Genomic DNA, 7,500 nt, shown 5'->3' with positions numbered 1-7,500 from the left:
GGAGGAACCGACCGCCCATGGCGGCCGACGCGCTAACGTCGGCCGGGCGGAGGCCTGCCCCAGGCGCAGTTCGATTTCCAGAATCTCAGGGCCATGACACACAAAGCGTATCCGGGCGTCACCCCGTAACGGGTCATTAAGGCTGAGACGTGGGCGGCCCTGTCCCGCCCGGGGTTTCGTTTAGCGGCCGACGCCGGTTCGTTTTGCGGCCGAACGACGCCGGTTCGTTTAGCGGCCGAACGAAGCCGGCTCGTTTAACGGCCGAGGCCAGCCGGGTTCGTCCCTTCCTTGGATGATTTACCATTCGTAATAAGAATCGTCACTACCTCAGTGCAGAGGGACTTTTTCGAGGCATTTGTGTCCGCTCGAGAGGCCTCTCGCTGGGCTCGAGAGGTCCTGGGATCCGGTAGCCTATCACCTTGGAGAGTCAGCGAGGTGCTCTTCCCTATATACCCGATGGCACCTGTTCGGGCCACCGTCCCCTGCTGGACGGGGCCCGGCTCTGTACCGCCCCAGACAGAGCGCCTTCGTCGGTCACGAAGGCAGGGTCGTGGACCCTGGAAGCGCACGAGCCACCCGACTCGGCTTCCATAGCGGCTGGCGGCCCTGGCCCGCCCGAGACGAAGCGCCTTCGTCGGTCAGACAGATAGGGTCGAGGACCCTGGAAGTGCGAGAGCCACCCGACTCGACTTCCACGGCGGCCCGGAGGCCGGGCCCGTCCCCGTCCGTGCCCGGGGACGGGGCACCTTCGTCGGTCAAACGCGTTGGTCTTGGACCCTGGAAGTGCACGAGCCACCCGACTCGACTTCCATAGCGGTCGGCGGCCCCGTACCGCCCCAGACAGAGCACCTTCGTCGGTCACGAAGAGAGGGTCTTGGACCCTGGAAGTGCACGAGCCACCCGACTCGACTTCCATAGCGGTCGGCGGCCCTGTCCCGCCCCAGACGATGCACCTTCGTCTGTCACACAGATAGGGTCTTGGACCCTGGAAGCCGTCCCCCTCGACTTCCGTAACGGTCGGCGGCCCTGTCCCGCCGCAGACGGGTCACCACTCCGTCTGTCTGTAGGGTCTTGGACCCTGGAAGCCGCCCCACTCGACTTCCATCGCGGTCGGCGGCCCTGGCCCGCCGCAGACGGGTCGCCACTCCGTCTGTCTGTAGGGTCTTGGACCCTGGAAGCCGCCCCACTCGACTTCCATCGCGGTCGGCGGCCCTGGCCCGCCGCAGACGGGTCGCCACTCCGTCTGTCTGTAGGGTCTTGGACCCCGGAAGCCGCCTCACTCGACTTCCATCGCGGTCGGCGGCCCTGTCCCGCCGCAGACGGTGTGCCACTCCGTCTGTCACACAGATACATAAGGGTGTCTCGGAACCCCGGACGCCGACCGAGACGAAACGCGTGGGGTCGGTGCGCCCGAGAGGGTAGGGTGCCCCGGGGCCGGCCGCTCGCCCGACCGGCTTCCGGGACTCCTTGACCGCTCGGGAGACCTATCCACGCGCCCGCCCGACCGGCGGCCGGGGGCCCTCGACCGCCACACGCGTACCGACGACCGGGGGGTTTCCGTTTTACGGCCGACGCCGAGATCCTTCGACGGTTCCAACATGGGTTGTTACGCTTTTGTGTTCGCCCGTGTCTGAGCATATATGGTCGGGTCGAACCTTTGAGGCCGTAGCCTGGAGATCCAGGGCGGATCTTATCTCACAACACGTGTGTCTTTGAGGCCGTAGCCTAGATCCAGAGACTTTAGGATCTTTTTAGCAGTTTTAAGGCCGTAGCCTTGATCCAGGGCGGATCTTTTGAGCAGCTTTAAGGCCGTAGCCTTGATCCAGGGCGGATCTTTTCACAGGTTTTAAGCCGAAGCGCCTTGATCCAGGGACTTTTGGATCTTTTTTTGCCGTTTTTAGGCCGTAGCCTTGATCCAGGGCGGATCGTTTTGCGGCCGTAGCCGAGTTCCATCACCCAAGGTAGCTTTAGTTTTTAGGCATTAGCCTTGATGATCCAGGGCGGATCGTTTTGCGGCCGTAGCCGAGTTCCATCACCCAAGGTAGCTTTAGTTTTTAGGCATTAGCCTTGATATGATCCAGGCCGGATCTTTCCGCCTAGGCGGCATGCGGATATGGGTTACCCGTCTTTCGACACTCGCCCGGGGCGCTGCCTCACATCAGACGCCCTTCGTCCGTTCCAACCGTTCCAGTTCTTTTAACGGTTTTTCGTTCATCGCACACCGACGCGCACAGACCTTTCTTGGGATCTGCCGCAGGGAGGGAGGACGCTGGAGGTCCACTTTCGAAGCAACCCATCCCTATATACCCGATGGCACCTGTTCAAACGACCGCCCCTTGAGAGAAGGGGCCCTTCCCGTGGCTCGTCCGGGAGGAGGCGCCCGCGTCGGAAGGCGCCGTAAGGTCGGAGACCCTGGAAGTGCACGAGTCACCCGCTTTTACCTCCAGGCCCTCTGTCGTACTTCTCGTGTCCGCTCACGAGACCTCGTTTCGGCTTTATGGAAGTGCACGAGTCACCCGCTTTTGCCTTTTCTGGAAGTGCACGAGTCACCCGCTTTTGCTTCCAGGCCCTCTGTCGTACTTCTCGTGTCCGCTCACGAGACCTCTCTTCGGCCTGGGGGTGCGCCACGTACACCCCCGCGTCCGCATTCGAGTCACCTCTTCGGGCTCATGAGGTAGGGTCGGTGACCCTGGAAGTCAGAGACTTCCAGGCCTTCTGTCGTACACCCTCGCGTCCGCTCACGAGACCTCTCTTCGGCCTGGGGGTGCGCCACGTACACCCTCCCGCGTCCGCTTTCGAGTCACCCATCTGGGCTACGGAGGTAGGGACGTGTGCCCTGGAAGAACCAGACTTCCAGGAGGGAGGGCCGCCCTGTCAGGCCCGCTTTCGAGTCACCCATCTGGGCTACGGAGGTAGGGACGGGTGCCCTGGAGGAACCAGACTTCCAGGAGGGAGGGCCGCCCTGTCAGGCCCGCTTTCGAGTCACCCATCTGGGCTACGGAGGTAGGGACGGGTGCCCTGGAGGAACCAGACTTCCAGGAGGGAGGGCCGCCCTGTCAGGCCCGCTTTCGAGTCACCCATCTGGGCTACGGAGGTAGGGACGTGTGCCCCGGAGGAACCGGACTTCCAGGAGGGAGGGCCGCCCTGTCAGGCCCGCCTCGGAGTCACCTCTCTGGGCTAAGGAGGCAGGGACGTGTGCCCTGGAGGAACCAGACTTCCAGGAGGGAGGGCCGCCCTGTCAGGCCCGCTTTCGAGTCACCCATCTGGGCTACGGAGGTGGGGACGGGTGCCCTGGAGGAACCAGACTTCCAGGAGGGAGGGCCGCCCTGTCAGGCCCGCCTCGGAGTCACCTCTCTGGGCTAAGGAGGCAGGGACGTGTGCCCTGGAGGAACCAGACTTCCAGGAGGGAGGGCCGCCCTGTCAGGCCCGCTTTCGAGTCACCCATCTGGGCTACGGAGGTGGGGACGGGTGCCCTGGAGGAACCAGACTTCCAGGAGGGAGGGCCGCCCTGTCAGGCCCGCCTCGGAGTCACCTCTCTGGGCTAAGGAGGCAGGGACGTGTGCCCTGGAGGAACCAGACTTCCAGGAGGGAGGGCCGCCCTGTCAGGCCCGCCTCGGAGTCACCTCTCTGGGCTAAGGAGGCAGGGACGTGTGCCCTGGAGGAACCAGACTTCCAGGAGGGAGGGCCGCCCTGTCAGGCCCGCTTTCGAGTCACCCATCTGGGCTACGGAGGTAGGGACGTGTGCCCTGGATGAACCGGACTTCCAGGAGGGAGGGCCGCCCTGTCAGGCCCGCTTTCGAGTCACCCATCCGGGCTACGGAGGTAGGGACGTGTGCCCTGGAGGAACCAGACTTCCAGGAGGGAGGGCCGCCCTGTCAGGCCCGCCTCGGAGTCACCTCTCTGGGCTAAGGAGGCAGGGACGTGTGCCCTGGAGGAACCAGACTTCCAGGAGGGAGGGCCGCCCTGTCAGGCCCGCCTCGGAGTCACCTCTCTGGGCTAAGGAGGCAGGGACGTGTGCCCTGGATGAACCGGACTTCCAGGAGGGAGGGCCGCCCTGTCAGGCCCGCTTTCGAGTCACCCATCTGGGCTACGGAGGTAGGGACGTGTGCCCTGGAGGAACCAGACTTCCAGGAGGGAGGGCCGCCCTGTCAGGCCCGCCTCGGAGTCACCTCTCTGGGCTAAGGAGGCAGGGACGTGTGCCCTGGATGAACCGGACTTCCAGGAGGGAGGGCCGCCCTGTCAGGCCCGCTTTCGAGTCACCCATCTGGGCTACGGAGGTAGGGACGTGTGCCCTGGAGGAACCAGACTTCCAGGAGGGAGGGCCGCCCTGTCAGGCCCGCCTCGGAGTCACCTCTCTGGGCTAAGGAGGCAGGGACGTGTGCCCTGGAGGAACCGGACTTCCAGGAGGGAGGGCCGCCCTGTCAGGCCCGCTTTCGAGTCACCCATCTGGGCTACGGAGGTAGGGACGTGTGCCCCGGAGGAACCAGACTTCCAGGAGGGAGGGCCGCCCTGTCAGGCCCGCCTCGGAGTCACCTCTCTGGGCTAAGGAGGCAGGGACGTGTGCCCTGGAGGAACCGGACTTCCAGGAGGGAGGGCCGCCCTGTCAGGCCCGCTTTCGAGTCACCCATCTGGGCTACGGAGGTAGGGACGGGTGCCCCGGAGGAACCAGACTTCCAGGAGGGAGGGCCGCCCTGTCAGGCCCGCCTCGGAGTCACCTCTCTGGGCTAAGGAGGCAGGGACGTGTGCCCTGGAGGAACCGGACTTCCAGGAGGGAGGGCCGCCCTGTCAGGCCCGCTATCGAGTCACCCATCTGGGCTACGGAGGTGGGGACGTGTGCCCTGGAGGAACCAGACTTCCAGGAGGGAGGGCCGCCCTGTCAGGCCCGCCTCGGAGTCACCTCTCTGGGCTACGGAGGTAGGGACGTGTGCCCTGGAGGAACCGGACTTCCAGGAGGGAGGGCCGCCCTGTCAGGCCCGCCTCGGAGGCCTCCCCTCGGGCAGGGGAGGCAGGGTCGGGGACCCTGGAGGAACCGGACTTCCAGGAGGGAGGGCCGCCCTGTCAGGCCCGCCTCGGAGGCCTCCCCTCGGGCAGGGGAGGCAGGGTCGGGGACCCTGGAGGTGCCGGACCTCCAGGGGGACGGAGGCCGAACCCGTGGCCGGGGAGGGTGAGCCTTGCCGGGCTAGGCTCGCGCGGGTTCGAAGGCCTGGTTCGAGAGGACCCCTTCCCCTATATACCCGATGGCACCTGTTCACACTACTGCCCTTTCGAGAGGGGACCCCGACCGGTCCGCGGCCGGGACGGCGCACCTCGGTCGGCCTCGGCGAGTGGGTCGGGGTGCCTGGAGGTGCGCGAGCGGCCCGCCTGGAAGTGCGCGAGCCACCCGACTCTGGCGGCCGGCGCCCCCGGGCCCGTGCCCGCGGCCGACTCGTCTGACCCGGCATCGTCAAGGTCACCAATACCACGGAGCGTCTACGACGCCCCGTTTCCGAGATATCGGCCAATGAACTGCCGGGCGCCGTATCTCGGCCGGGGAAGGTCCTACGGACTCGGGGCCGGGCTCGTCGGAAAGGTCTCGCCCGGGGCTTTCCGACGAGACCGGCCGCGGGTCCGTGCGACCCCGGGGGCCCGAGATACTTCCGGTCGAAAATTCGAATTTCGTTACCGCGCTGCTCCGGCGCCCCGGGTCCGGGGCCTTCGCCCTTCGGGTGGGTGGCTCCTCCGCGGGGGGCCTTTCGAACGAGCCCACCCGCGCGTCGCTAGCCCTTTCCGGGGCCGAGATACGGCCTACCCCCGCGGGATTTTCCCACGGCCGTTTCTCGGGCGCCTCGGGTCCGGGGCCTTCGCCCTTCGGGTCGGTCGCTATGCCGGAGGGGAGCTTTCGAACGAGCCCTCCCTCGAGTCTCTGGCCCTTTCCCGGGCCGAGATACGGGCGGGTGGTCGCGGAATTTTCGCTCGTCCGGGGCTCCGGCGCCCCTAGCGTCCGCCTCGGAGGTCGCCCGGACGCGCGGCCGGTCTCGTTCGAAAGGTCCGTCCCGGGGCTTTCCGACGAGCCCGGCCTCGGGTCCGTGCGACCCCGCCCGCCGGAGATACGTCCGGTCGAAGCTCGCGGAAATTCCCGCGGCCGTATCTCGGGCGCCTCGGGTCCGGGGCCTTCGCCCTTTGGGTCGGTCGCTCCGCCGGAGGGGGCCTTTCGAACGAGCCTACCCGCGAGCCTCTAGCCCCTTCCCCGGCCGAGATACGGCGGTCTGTGCCCGGATTTTCCCACGGCCGTTTCTCGGGCGCCTCGGGTCCGGGGCCTTCGCCCTTCGGGTCGGTCGCTATGCCGGAGGGGAGCTTTCGAACGAGCCTACCCGCGAGCCTCTAGCCCTTTCCCCGGCCGAGATACGGCGGTCTGTGCCCGGATTTTCCCACGGCCGTTTCTCGGGCGCCTCGGGTCCGGGGCCTTCGCCCTTCGGGTCGGTCGCTATGCCGGAGGGGGGCTTTCGAACGAGCCTACCCGCGAGCCTCTAGCCCTTTCCCCGGCCGAGATACGGCGGTCCCTCCCCGGATTTTCCCACGGCCGTTTCTCGGGCGCCTCGGGTCCGGGGCCTTCGCCCTTCGGGTCGGTCGCTATGCCGGAGGGGAGCTTTCGAACGAGCCTACCCGCGAGCCTCTAGCCCTTTCCCCGGCCGAGATACGGCGGTCTGTGCCCGGATTTTCCCACGGCCGTTTCTCGGGCGCCTCGGGTCCGGGGCCTTCGCCCTTCGGGTCGGTCGCTATGCCGGAGGGGGGCTTTCGAACGAGCCTACCCGCGAGCCTCTAGCCCTTTCCCCGGCCGAGATACGGCGGTCCCTCCCCGGATTTTCCCACGGCCGTTTCTCGGGCGCCTCGGGTCCGGGGCCTTCGCCCTTCGGGTCGGTCGCTATGCCGGAGGGGAGCTTTCGAACGAGCCTACCCGCGAGCCTCTAGCCCTTTCCCCGGCCGAGATACGGCGGTCTGTGCCCGGATTTTCCCACGGCCGTTTCTCGGGCGCCTCGGGTCCGGGGCCTTCGCCCTTCGGGTCGGTCGCTATGCCGGAGGGGGGCTTTCGAACGAGCCTACCCGCGAGCCTCTAGCCCTTTCCCCGGCCGAGATACGGCGGTCCCTCCCCGGATTTTCCCACGGCCGCAGCACGGGCGCCTTTGCTCGGATCGACTCGCCCTTTGGGTCGGTCGCTCCACGCGAGGGGACCTTTCGAACGAGCCTACCCGCGAGCCTCTAGCCCTTTCCCCGGCCGAGATACGGCGGTCCCTCCCCGGATTTTCCCACGGCCGCAGCTCGGGCGCCCTTGCTCGGATCGACTCGCCCTTCGGGTCGGTTGCTCTACCGGAGCGGCCCTATCCAACGAGCCAACCCGCTTCTCTCTAACCCTAAGCCCGGCCGAGATACGGCGGTCCCTCCGCGGATTTTCCCACGGCCGCAGCTCGGGCGCCTTTGCTCGGATCGACTCGCCCTTTGGGTCGGTTGCTCTACCGGAGCGGC

Source organism: Paramisgurnus dabryanus, unplaced genomic scaffold, assembly GCF_030506205.2.
Source record: "Paramisgurnus dabryanus unplaced genomic scaffold, PD_genome_1.1 h2tg000302l_1_107586__unordered_in_group14, whole genome shotgun sequence".
Taxonomy (NCBI): Eukaryota; Metazoa; Chordata; class Actinopteri; order Cypriniformes; family Cobitidae; genus Paramisgurnus; species Paramisgurnus dabryanus.
The sequence above is the reverse complement of the archived record's forward strand: the minus strand, read 5'-3'. Positions refer to the sequence as shown.